Below are 13,626 nucleotides of genomic sequence, written 5' to 3' on the forward strand. Positions count from 1 at the left end.
GAGAAACATCTTGGTGAGACACTTTGGTGCATAAAACACAGAGCATCACTTATAACTTCCCTGTTGATACAAGTCCAGATTTTATAATATTGAAAATATCAGAGCAATGTCTATTTTAAAATTCGACTCTGCAAGGGATGAATGGATGGAGATAAGCCAGAGTTAAAAAGAAATTTGAGTGAAAGCAACCATGAAACAACAGAATCACTGTTCTAGGGAAAGGAAGGAGTGAAAGGAGAAGAAAAAGAGTAGTGAACTTCAAAAAGCAGATGTCAACAAGCCTGGGAAACAGGTAAATGTGTGTCTTCTGGGAAGATAATATTGAAGAGAAATGAACTGTCAGATACTGAAACTGCTGTTAACCAAAGCAGAATGATAAGCTATCCTGATGCAAAAGAAAGAGGAAACTGAGTAGAAGAGCAGCATCCAACTGCACCAGGAGCCAAGACCTAGAAATCAAAGGGACTTATGTGATAGGTAGAAATGGGGATTTGTAACTGACAGTGACTGCAACAGAGCAGCATAAAACTGCTGTGGTGTAAGCGGAAAAATAACATGTGAAGCCAGTTAGGGAAAAAAATCTAAACTACTGCCTTTCTATAAATAGGAAAGACGAAAATACACATATTTAATTTAATGAAAAGAAGTACAACTAGCAGATGAGGCGTAAGAGCTGGAAAATCCAACATCTTCTTCACTTTATTTGCACGATCCTGTTGGTGGCAGGCAGAGTGGTGTGGCATGGCTGCACATTGGATGTAAAAATGAGAAAACTCTTATGTACAAAATGACTCCTGCCACATTTATGGTCTGTTTTATGGCTCTTATCACTAGGCATTTTCTAGGAGTGAGAGCACATTTCCTCTATCTCCTGCAGGAAGGAGCTCATTATTCCTTATTAATTAGGTCTTCAGTCACTAATCTGTTATGTACCTTTCCAGCAACTGTTTACAGATAAGTGTTGTAGGATCTAATTGATGGAGGATAATTAGCTCCTCCCTAATTAGAGTGAAGTGTGCTTCTTTTCACTCTGTGGATGATCGCTTATGAATGAAAGGCCACAAATGGAAAGCTCAAGATGTGCAATGTATCAGGAACTAATTTGCTTAAACCATTTCTGAAAGCTTATTCAATTAATACCCAGATCGTAGGCTTATACACGAGGGTGTGCAACTGACTTCAGCTGTAGGCAGGCATGTGGTTGCCACAGAGCTGAGCATTAATGTCACACTCAGTTACCATATACTGTGCAGGCACCAGGAGCAGAGGTCTGCAAGCATCAGCATGGAGGATACAGCATGTGGAGATAAAGAAAAACCTTCTGGAAGTTTTATCTACAACTTCACAACTTCATCATCCCACATAATTTTCTCAACTCTGAAAAAGAACTAGTTGCAGCCTAGTGGTTGATAAATTTTGGGTGGGGTTCTTTTTTTTTTTTTTTTTAATGGCTAGTCTGTGAAAATAGCAGAGGTGTCTTTGGAAACCAGATGCTTATATCCCATTTGGCACCAAAATGACAAGCTATTTTCCAAACAGCTTCTTTAAAAAGACTCTAGATTATTCTTTCTGTAACACAGCTATGGGTTATTGTCATAATTGGTCTCTGTTACAACACACTTCTTCCCAAAATGTGGTTGCTTTTGCCTGTGACTGCCTATGGTCTCCTGGCTGCAAAAAGAAAACTGGAGATTGGCTGATTGGCTGCTGATCGATCACTGTGAAGTACAAGTGCTGAGGCTTTGTGTAAGTTCTGATATATCAGAAAACCTGTAAGAGAAGGCGTGGAATTTATATAATTAAAATGTGGATAGTTTATAATTATATAGTAATCAAAACGTAATTTATATGTTTAAGATGTGGTTTCACAGCACAGCCTGAATGAAGATATAAGGGAGATATACTTCTTTCTGGATTAAAACAATGTTTGGTGTCTGACAAGCCCACTGCTGTCTTGAGAGCCTACTAAAGTTAATGGTAAATCTCTCCTTTCTGTGTACTTTAGCTGAGATGACACAGCTAGAAATACCAAGGGAGAGCAAGTAGGCCTCCTTTCCTAGTTATGAAAAAATCTTGAAATGTGTCCCTTAAGGATTTGAAACCCTGGAAAACAACAACACAAATCCCATAAACTTTTTCTCCCCAAGAGGTTTAAATCAGTTTAATGATTTGGGAAGTTATGTTCTGCTGCATTTCTGCCAATCTAAGATATTGAGTGAGACAGAAGCTGGGGAGTCAGAGGGGACACGGATGAGGTTAGGATTACCTGCAAATTTCTCATGTTCCCTGAGACTGGAGAATTGCTTCAGTTCCCTGGAAGCCTAATACTGTTAATCAGCGAAGAAAGATTTCACTGTTTCATTACTTGCTGCAGCTGAAACTCAAGGAAATTACTTGGGTCTCATTATCAGATAAAGTTAAGATTCCAGTATAAAAGAAAATTCTTTTTCACACTCAGGTCGAGAGTAATTTATTTTTTGTCGCTCAGATTTTAAAAATAGAGAGCTGCAGAGAAGAATACGACAGAACCACACAAAATCTGGATACTGCAGATCTGCTTTGATACAATAACAGTTTCCAGCCTCTCTTTTATCTTCATAACCATTCCAGGTATGGTGGGAAGAGATTAGAGTGGCAAACTGAGCAATGTATCCATCCATTGTGAGGCACTTGCCCCACTCTATTATTTTGTGGAGGCTGGAGCATTAAAAGGGGCTGTTGCCATCATTGGGAGCTGGTGCTGGCCAGTGTACCTTGAAGATTAAATAATGCTCAGGGGACAGAGTGTGTAACCTTGCAAATCAAGCAGGGTTGGACTCTGTGTCTGGTCTGATCCTCAACTTTCCCTTGTGGGGAGTGACCTACAGGCCTTCCTCGGGGCAGGGTATCTCTTTGGCATCATTGGCACCCTGCTTGGGCTGGGACCCTGGGCCCCCTCTGTTCTTTGTGCTGCCTGCTGCCACATTGAAAGGGATACCTGGGAGAGCCTGCTCACTGCCACTGGCATCCAGCTGCTCCTCAGGCACCCTCCTACCTTGCCTGGGGGGGGGCTGATAACAGATGTGTGCTCCCAGCAGAGGTCATGTAGGTCTGTGAATGCCTTTTGAGTGGGCTTGGTGGTGTGTGTGTGTGTTTTACTGCTGTGGAAACCAGGTCTGTGATACTGTAATTCCTAAGAAAACTCCTTGCTGTTAGACCTCTGCGCAATTTCTCCTGGGAAATCTTGCTGTAATGAAAGCCGAGCTGAAGGGCTTGGTTACGTCCTAGGCAATGGCCAGTTTCCAGAGGGGTTTGATGCCAACTTTCAGATGTTTTTCTTTTCCTTGAAAAACACAGTGCTGACTAGCTTAGGCTAGTTACAAGATGTGAACTTACAGAAACAGGATAAGCCAGCAGGGATGACAGCATGAATGTCCCCTTCTCTCTTGTGTCATTAGAAAGAGATGCAGCTGCCAGCTCAGGTGCCTGATCCCAGAGCAGGACTGAAACAAAGGAGAAGCCCAGACGAGTTCTTGTTTTCCTTCTAAATAACTAGGTAAGTACTTGCAAAACCTCTGGGAGTCTCAGTGGTGAAATGTAAAACCTTCCTGTCCCCTTGAGTCCCCAGCCACATCTGAACAAGGATATGTGACTTTCTGAAGGGAGCTGACAGGCTAATTAGGAGATGCTGTGACCTTCACCCTGCTGCTCTTTGCCAATGTCCATCTTTTTCCCCCCGTGAACTGGGAGTGCAGAGAGCCTTGCTTTACAGCCCAGAGGAAGTCTGGAGTGTCAGTGTTGATTAAAAGGGGCAGAGCAGTCTTCCTTGGCAGAAGTCTTGAGGGCTGGTGTAGCTCCAAGCCCAAAATCACCCAATCTTTAAGATAAAGAAAATTTTTTGGATGTACATTATATTTGCTAGAGGACTTCTTTGCTTTCTCTGGTTCAGTGACCAAAACTGGTGTGCTTTTTTCTACATTAGCTGAATATGACATAATGACCAAAGTGAAAGTTAAAGTTATTCCACGGATGAGAAAAGGCTGATAGAGAACTCAGTTGTCTCTGAAGTCAGATGATACTTCCCAAGTACAAGGTTGTGTTACCCTGAGCTCATTAGCAGTCAAACAACTAGAAAGCTGCTTCTTTATTCAAATCCCCCATTTCCCATAACTTGCCCCCTAGCTCAGAAATCCTGTTCTCCACCTCTCCTATGGGCTGTGCACTGTGGCACACTGATGAAGGGCTTTTCTCCTTCTCCATCTGGATCAGCTTCTCACCAACTCCCTCTGTCATCCTGGCTGTCTGAAACCAAGCTCATCCCTATCATTTTTAACTGAGACACCCTAGATTTCTAAGGCACCTTACTTGCCTTGTTTTAGGAGAGTAGGATGCTCAGCCTTGCATTTAAATCATCTGTAGAATTAGCACTTTGCACAAAACTGAAAGGAGAGTATCAGCTGTGATAGCGATGTGAGTCAGATAATGCTTAGCTGTTAGTTGGTAGCTAAGGTGAACAGCTCTGGCTGTAGAAACTGTGCGTGCACATTTGGATATATGGTTCATTTTCAGCCTTCTTTTTTTTTTTTTTTTTTTTTGAGTGGGAAGGAGGTCTGAATTGCCAGCACACAGCTATGACTCTCAGAGAACATAACTTTTGCAGTTGTGTACCCCTGGCTTTTCAGGTGCAACATCAATGGCATCTCCTAAACTGAGCTCCCCCTTCTCTCTAATAGTGAGTAGAACAAAACTTAAAGAAACTGCAGTAAATTTCAATATCCATTGCTTTTCTCCAGCACTGTTATGAAGACAGGGATTGCATCCTTTGCTATGCTCCACAGAACCTCCCACTCTCCTGAGCCTGAGGACTGTTCACAGCATGCAGGGAAGCAGGATGAGCAGGCAGGGAAACCAGAATGAGCCAATGCTGAGGACACCTATGAATGCTCCAGGAGACTTGGGCCTTTGACTTATTGTTGCCTCTTAAATGTGACCTGGTGCACAAGTGAGCAACAACCCAAGGAAATGAACCCCAAAAGCAGCTTTGGACAGAGCAGGATACCCCTTTCTCTAGCACTAGCATTTAATCAGTTCCTCTCTGAGGCTTTCTTTTATGTATTTCTTTTCTGTATCTGAGGTGCAAATGAAAGGCAAACAACATGGGTCAGGTGTGATGGTCTTGGGTAATGAACAGCTGGGAATAATTACCTGCTACCAGGAGGAAGGATGATGGATGGAGGCACGGAGCAGCTGTGTGGCATCTTCAGCTGGCTGCTGTGACAGGAGGGGAATCAGAAATGCCCAGAGAAATTGCTTGGAGGGGCTGTGGGGCTGAGGCAAAACATTAGTGCGAGAAACAGGCTACAGCACCCTGCTGTGGAAACACTTTCAGGGACATTTCTTATTGTGAGACCGCTGTGCTTCCTTCCAGAAAATTTAATATTAGCCTTGGCTTCCATCAAGATATATATTTTCCTAATGGGTTGTGGGAAGCCTCTGCTCCACTCTTTTTAGCCTGGAACTGTGAGCTGAGGTGTTCCACTGCCTGTCCATGTAATCTGAAGCAAGAGCAGAAAGGGCCAGCAAGCTGAGGTCAGCCTGAGTGTTCACATGGGAACAAATGTCCTTCTAAGTTCTGGGATGCTGTGCCTGAGGAGAGAGGAATGAGTGGAGCCAGAGAGCCCCTGCTTTCTGGGGTAGCAGAGCCAAACTCACATGTCCTGGGCTATGTTATATGGCTGGGACAGTTCCTGCAGACACCAGCTTCCCATAGGTATTTCCTGCAGCTGGGGCTAGGAGATTGCTGTCACCAAAATGCACGAGCATCTCCTACATAGGCAGGAGGCCAGTGAAGAGCCCAGGAAACTGTTCCCCTTAAATAGTTAAACTGCTGCCTCTCGACAAGCACAATGTCACATTGAATTTGAAACAGGGAACTTTTTATATTTTCCCCCCTGATTGTGCTGGCACCTGGCAGATGCCTGTTTACCACAGGCATCCATACACACAGCAATCAAAGGAAATCAGAGGCACGGATTAGCAACAGCTGCAAGTCATTAGTGGCAGCCATGGGAAAGCACAGCTCTGCACCCCGCTTCGAAATAACCAACATGAGTATTCCAGAGCACAGGGGTTACCGCGGGGCACTCTGCGGGCACCAGGGACAGCAAACAATTGCCTCGCTTGTCTCTGGAGATGGCTTCTTCCCTCTCCCCAAGGCAGCAGAGTGTTATCGATGAATCAATCACACTTTATTGGCCCACTGAACATTAACTCTTTGGGAGGCTGACTTTCACAGACTGGGAGTTGTCAGGACTGGAGGATGAGGTCTCCACCTGTACAAAATTTCTAGTTATTATTTGTTTTCTTTTGGCTGACTGCTGGCATCTTTGGAGTATCTCAATACAAGTGAGGACTTGGGATCTCCTAGAGTTAATGCTCATTTTACAGGAAGTTTTATTAGAGCGAATGTAAAGCAAAAGCTGACCAAAAGCCTTATTTGTGTATCTGATTTCTTTATTCAATTCATTTTGAACCAGAATAGAGTCCAAATTTTATTTAAAAACTTAATGTTGATTGAAATTTCCATTGCAGATTTAGGCAGCTTGGGTTTCTATTTTGATCAGTCCCCGGAAAAGCTGATTTTACTTCAAAGCATCTCTGACTTTTGGAGGAGCAGGAAGCTGGTGGCCTATTAATAGAGAGCAGAATCCAACATCACTGAGGCATGGCTGATTCCTCAGCAGTCCTGACACATTTGGCTGTATCTGCCCTCCTTTCTCTCTGGCTCAGCATGGCTTTCTCCATCACAGGTACAGTCCCCAGGCTGTGTGTGTTATCTTTGTGGTCTACAAGAAGGACCTGCCTGCCTTTCCCCAGTCAGATGAGAACCTCATCTCTACCTTGTATTTGACCACTGCCATGAAGAGGTGGAAGCATGTGAAGGAGTTGACAGCAAGAAGATGTACAAATGCTGATATCCAGTACTTCAAAATACCCCTTGAGCTTCCATTTTTTCTCAAGGAGGGGAATAGGAGGAAAAGGAACAGAAGCAAGGAAAGTAGTCACGGAGATTGGAGAAATGGAAAGCTGGGGGGATGGAAAAAGACCTTTCCAGAAAGGCCAGGGTCAGCCTGACCCTTTTAGCCCCTGGGTTTCTTTCCAGCCACCAAAGCTTCAGTTACTTTCAGCTTCCCACCTTGCATCTCCCACCACAGACTTATTTCTTATTTCCAGTCCCAAACCTTGCTAATTACTAAGGTTTGGTCAGATCCAGCTTTCTCCAAATCCCTTCTTTGTATGTTCTCTCTGCTGTTACTGGAAAAGTTGAATTTGGCTTCCCCATAGATAACATCATTTACATGGAGGCAAAAATGGGATTTAGCCTTGTCTTCCGAGGCCTCTTAAGATGGTTCTGCAAACAGTAATGAACATGCAAACAGAACATTAAAAGTAGCAAAGAGAAGTATAATTTTAAAGTAAAAGGAAAGTGAATAATCTCAAAAGACCAAACATTTAAAATACTTGCATCTTCAAGTGCAAAGGTTAAACCAAGGAGAAAAGATGGTGAAGGTATGTTCCAACACTCCCTCAGTTCTGCAGCTGTTTCCATTTGAACACTATTTTAGGATCACAAAAGTCTACAGAGAGCAGGACAGGTATTTGTAGAGGATCATCATTGCTATGAGCTGCAGAAAGTGAGGTGGCTTTCTGTTGGTGCCTGAGGGAAGTAGACCAGTTTTGGGAAAAGTCCTAGGTAAGTTCTTGTTTTTAAAGGATTCACTGTTTTTCTCTTAAGTTTGTGAAATGTTGTAAGAGTGCTTTCCACCTTCATACTTTTGCTAAAATGGTAAGTAAAGGAAAATGCATGTTTCTGAAGAACTGTTTCTAGGCTTTTTTCCTCAGTAGGAGACACTGTTTTCTGCATGTTTTTCTGTCCTATTTTCAACTTAGGAGTTAGTGTTTTACTTGCTGTGCTACAAGTCATGCTGGATTTTGTTTTGGTTCTTTTAAGTAAGACTGTAGTCTCTCCTGTGCTTCAGCTCAATGTAGTCTCACTGGCTGGTGTTCAACGTACAGTGTGCTGTGGGCACTTGTGATGCTCAGGTGCTCTGGGCTCTTCTTTACCTTTGAAATGTATAATGCAGTTCCTTCTGTTCCAGCTAGATGCTCTAAATCAGACATTTGCTTGCTAATGTTCTGAGAACAACGGATGATAACTTGTACCTACACTGTGAAATGGACTTTTTTGTCAAAACTCACAGTCATATAAATATTATCCCTTCTGAGAAATTAACTTCCTATCTTCTTGATATTACTTTCTTATTTTCTTTTATTTATTTATTTTTTTTTACCTAGAGCTGTCAATCATGTTGAAAGGACCATAGTCCCTCTTTGAACTCTTAAAAGAATCGGTGCTGAGGTGCAAATAAAATCTGAGTGAAGGTCACCAAAATGATGAGGGTATTAGAAAATCTATTTATGAAGTGAATTCTAAAGAGGTTTGTACATTTCAGTTAATCAGACTGAGGGATATATTGATCATTCCATTGGAAGACGCAGGTGCCTTTTCCAGAACTATTTTTCTGTGAAAGAGCTGCTGGCTAGTCCCTGCCAGTTCCCTGAGTTTAATCTTGGTAAGAGAGTGGTGTTGCAGATATTTGAGTAGTGCAAATAGAGAAACAGCTCAGCAGAAGAAAGCTTCACTTGCAGCTTTAAAAGGAAAAAAAAAGAAAAAAAATTTTTTTGTTTGCTGTATTTTTTTAACAATAAGATTGTGTGAACTCAGCAACTACTTCTTGGTACAAGGATCCCTTCATTCATTCCTGCCTTTGAGGATATTCAGGAAAGAAGGATTTCTTTTCATGAGATAGAGTGCTGTGATTCCTGTTGGGCCACAGCCTGCAAAACAGATGTCAAACTTTATTCTTGCTTGCTAGTAAGGGGTTTTCCAGGCTTGGGGAATTTGTTCTCCTCGTTTTTTAGCTCTTATTTTTCTCTGAAATATCATTGTCAGCAGAGCTCTGGATAGGGGATCTAAACTCCTGTTGATGGGGCTGGTTACATAATGCCCAAAGTCAGAATGATGTGTGGAGGCAAATGATGAAAGCTTTAAGGCTTTGTTTGCTTTTCTTTGCAATATAGGACACAACTTGCCTTTTCCAGATGTCTCAACAACTGAATTTTCAGCCATCACAGAGTTGTGGGGTCTAATACTGTCACCAGCCCTCCCAATGCTTTCTGATACACAGGGAGTGGTGTAGGGTCTTCAATAAACCTTCCAAAAGTTTAAAACCTGGGCTTTTTGGACAATGTGCAACACCCTGGTAGGTACGAAAAAGTGTTCTATCAGACCACTGTTGACACTTAAGGCAGTGTCATGGGGGAAATATGAATCCTATGTTAAAGGCCTTAATTTCCAAGTGTCAGATTATTCACAAACACAGAGGAGAAATTAAGGATAGATATTAGGAATATGAGGGTGGCTAGTTACTGGAACAGGTTGCTCAGGAAGGTTATGCATGCCCCATCCCTGGCAATGTCCAATGCCGGGTTGGATAAGGCCTTGCACAACCTGGCCTAGTGGGGAGGTGTTCCTATCCATGGCAGGAAGGTTGGGACTAGATGATCTTTAAGGTCCCCTTCCAACCCTTAATATTCTATGATTCCCTGTATAAGTAACAGAGTTTGGTGCTAACTTTCATAATAAGTGGCAGCAAGTACTGCTGGCAGTTTGCTTGTACTTGGAAAAACGAAGATCTCCTGTATGTTTTGTGTGCATCGTAGTTGCAGAGCCTACAGAGAGATGGGATTGTGAAAATTAAAAGATGAAGCTTAGTCTCCCTTCTGTAATTAATAACTTCTATGCTAGATCAAAGTTAGTGTTTTCAGACTTTTGAGTGTGCATGAGCAGTAGGTGAAATACATATTTGGGGAGCCTTGGAAGGAAACTGGGATCTGTACTTGCACTGAATATTTTTTGTCAGTTCATCCTTCAACACTAAAAGCAGAAGTTTATTATTCTAATTCTGATTCTTTCTTTACCCCAGCAGCCAGGGAAAAGGATATATGATGTTTTGGTAATTTTATTTCAAAGCTGCCTAATGTGCTTGGTTGTAGCCTGTTAGCTGGTTTCAGCTGGCTTTCTTGTGTGAGGTCTGTTGCACAGAGGACACTGATTTGTTACTCAAAAATTTCTTGACAGGGAGCAGTGGTCCTCAGTCAGCCCATCCCACTCTAGTATAGCATGGGTAGTTGCAGTTGTGCTTGGTCAGTCTCCTCGCCCCAGGACTGCAAGGGAAACTTGTGTTTCTTAGTTTAGCTGCTGTAAATAATGTCCAGGCTGGATGGCTGGAATTGCTCTAAGAGGATGCTATGAATACCTGTCTTTATGTAGGACTGGCATCTCTGTTCAGGAAGGCCTTGAATGGAGCATCTATACTGACTTAACTGCTTTTCACATCTGTTGGAGGCTGTATGTGTGTACCCTTTCAGGTCAAGAAAAATGATTTTGTAGAAACCTTGCTGTTAAAATGACTTTCTGCTCAGGATTAAAAACCAGAACGATTCCATTTTCCATTCCTGACAAGGATCTCTAAGTCTCCATGAGCACAAATACTCAGAAAGACTATCTCATTCTTTCCAGGGAGCTGTAGTGTCTTTGACAAATTGCAGGGTTTTTTTCCTTAAAATAAAGCCCTGGGGTGCTTTACAAGATGCTCTCTATTCTGATTCACCATCTGAGTGTGTTTGTACGTGCAGAGGGAATGGGGCTGTGTTGCACGTAGCCCTAGAGGCCTCATTAAATTGTGATGTGTGGTGTCACATTTCAAACTCACAGTTCTTGCTGTCCCTAGCTTAAAACTTGATGCAAATGATGGGTAACAATGGTCCATAAGCTGTCTTGATAAAAAAAAATGTGCCAAACAATTTATAAAATGATCTGAAATATCCACTTGTTCTATGTCCTTGGGTTTTCAATTGCTCAACTCCAAGACCATTGTATTTGAGTTGTCAGAGCTGTCATGTGCCCTTTACTCCCCTCCAAAACACAAAGCATTAGAACCAAGTAAGCACTTTGGAAAATGCTCTTCATGACTAATGTGTGACTGGCTGGGATATGTTTGGTCGTGTCCTTACACTCTCATTTGTGTTTCCTCAGGAAATCTATCAGTGCTGTTTTGATGAAGGTCAGCATCTGTTTGTACTCATTTAACTAAAAGAAATGTATTGAGAAGGTCAGCAACTCTCTTAGACCTGAGAGAATAATTAGCAAGAAATTATTCTACTTCACAATTATATTTTTTTCCCTATTTGTTAATTATCTTCAGCCAACTTATAAAATGTGTCAGCACTAAAAAAATTATTCACAAATTACTTGACAAATAGTTTGAAAGGGTGCTGGCAGGTGCTATGGAGGTGGCATGCTCCCTGCCGGGAGGAAGGCCAAGAGGGTCACACCATGGTGGAAAATGGGCAGCACACATGGTATTGGGCTAACCTTGGTGTGTAGAAGAGGTTCCTCTTGGCCACACACAGTTTCCATTCCTTTCAGCTCCAAGGTGCACTCCTGATACCTCCAAAAATCCCCAGGCAGGGAGCAGCAGTCCAGCCCTGAGGTTTTAGAGAAAGAAAGCTGCCATTTGCTTGGTCAGAAGAAAAAACTAGCTGGGGTGGGTTAATGTCAAGCTCTCAAGACCTGGGACAGGAAGAAGTTAGTGTTATTTCAGAGATGTCATGATATTATGAAATGGCTTCAAATGGCGACTCAGTCAAATGGTGACTTTTTTCTTTTGGCAAATGTGTTCTCTATGTACTTTTGCTCCTTTGGTGCTGAGCCTAAAAATATGCATTAAAAAAATGGAAGAACAATGTGCTGATGGTGTTTTGGTGGATGTCTGTCTTGTAGAAGTCTGAGTCGAGATGCTGGATTTGCACCACAAAGTGTTAAATTATCTCCTTCACATGTCAGCAATTATTCTCTTGAATGAGAACTATTAGGAGAACCTGAATTCAGGTCCAACTCTGCTCCTGTGTGAAACACTAATATAAACAAGGAATATTAATCTTTGATCTGCGCACTCAGTATACTATTTTTAAATTATGAAAAGCAAGCTGTTCTTATAGTTACTTAATAGATTTAAGTGATGCCATTTCTGACTTAACAATATCTTGGAGGGGAAAATAAGTCTATAATAAAACACTGCTTCATTCAGAATTTGTTACTGTGCAATGGGACTCATGGGCAATGTCTTTGTGGAGACTGCCTGACTGTATTGAAGCTCAAGATTTTGTGTGTACTAGATACAGTAACTTGTTGACTTTTTCTCTCCTTGTGTGTGTCCTTTTTCTATGAGTATCTAAAAGTGTTGACTCAAAGGCCACTTTCTATAGTGGTAAAAGATAAGCACGTCTCTATCTAGATTAGTCTTTAAACTTCAGGGGCATAACTCAAGGAGGACAAAGATGTAATGTTAATGAAATGAGCTCAAGTACTGGCAATCAAGTTAATTCCTCAGGATATGTTTGATTGAGTAATATGCTGGCTAGTAAATAACCCTCCACCTGCACTGATTTCTTTTAAAATTTGTTTGCATAGTTCATGCTTAAGTGGATTTAAGATATCTTCAGAATAATCTTGACATGAAGCGGCTGCCAGAGGACAAGAACAGTCTTTTCTCATTGGTTTACTCATTCCACAGCTTGGAGAATCACAGCTAATTGATACTGTTTCCATTTAATTACACATAATTTTTCTGTTTTGCTACCCAGTGAGCCAGGAGAAGAAAACAATACTCTGTCTACACGCAAATCTTCCAATCAACAATTAAAAACCTTTATGCTCCCAAATTTGTTCTCTTTATTTCAGAATGAAAATGCATGTGCTTGGGCAGGTTCTTACAAGCTGTTAATCAACTGGGCTTGCTGTCACTGATGTTCAGACCCCTCCCTTTCCCTGCACGCTGGGGCTCAGGGTTGATATTTAGGCCTGTGGTCAGTGTTCCCAGCTCCCATCTTTTTGGGCAGAGGTGTAGTATGTTCTGGTCCATGGGCTTCTTGTGCTTAGAACTGAACTCTCGTCCCTGTTGTCATGTCCCACCTTCAACCCTGTGCAGGAATGGCTGTAACTGTGTTTTGGTGAATGCTCTGGTGCAGGTACCTGGAATGTTGCATTGATTGCACTGGTTTAATGAAGGGTGCTGAGGCAAAGACTAAATATAGAAGGACAGGGTGGTGAAGTTAGAGGCTTCAGAGGAGAGTTTTTAGAATTGATGATCCAAGGTAGAAGCCAATGGGAGTTTCCTGTGGACTTGGACAGAGCTCTTGGGTGAAGAAGACTTTTTGTGTGGATGGCAGGAATGTTGCTAGAGCCAGGCAGGAAAGATGTGTGTGTGCGTCCAGTCCCTCTTGGCAGTAGTTTCTGCAGAGGCCTGTGCAAAGCTTTTGGAAAGAAAATAGGAAATGCTGTAGGGAGGAGGAAAGGGGGAAGGCTAGAAAGTATTTTTAGTAGAGAACTGTCCATGTTTCCATGAATGATGGCAAAGCCTTCCTGCTCTAGTTTGGAAAAGTAAATATTGGCTGTGGGAACAGTGCTCCAGATGCACTGAATCTTCTTTCCTAATGTTGGTGGGCTCAGCCCTGTGGATCTGA

At 42.2% G+C, this 13,626-nt stretch overlaps 1 protein-coding gene across 3 annotated transcripts in view; it reads left to right on the forward strand.

The window, feature by feature from the left end:
* The first annotated feature begins 1,909 nt into the window (after positions 1-1,909).
* The window catches only part of LOC146768291 (uncharacterized), a 180,917-nt gene continuing 169,200 nt past the window's right edge, over positions 1,910-13,626 (forward strand). Inside the window, exons 1-3 of one of the 3 annotated variants that reach the window (XR_014952727.1) lie at positions 1,910-2,610; positions 3,438-3,535; positions 6,789-7,732. The gene's annotated coding sequence lies outside the window, so the exon portion shown is untranslated. Of the gene's footprint in view, positions 2,611-3,009; positions 3,536-6,788; positions 7,733-13,626 lie in introns of those variants that run through there. The other 2 variants (XR_014952726.1, XR_014952728.1) reach the window with 2 other exon arrangements.

This window comes from Lonchura striata, chromosome 2 (genome assembly GCF_050655825.1).
Source record: "Lonchura striata isolate lonStrDom1 chromosome 2, ASM5065582v1, whole genome shotgun sequence".
NCBI classification, from domain to species: Eukaryota; Metazoa; Chordata; class Aves; order Passeriformes; family Estrildidae; genus Lonchura; species Lonchura striata.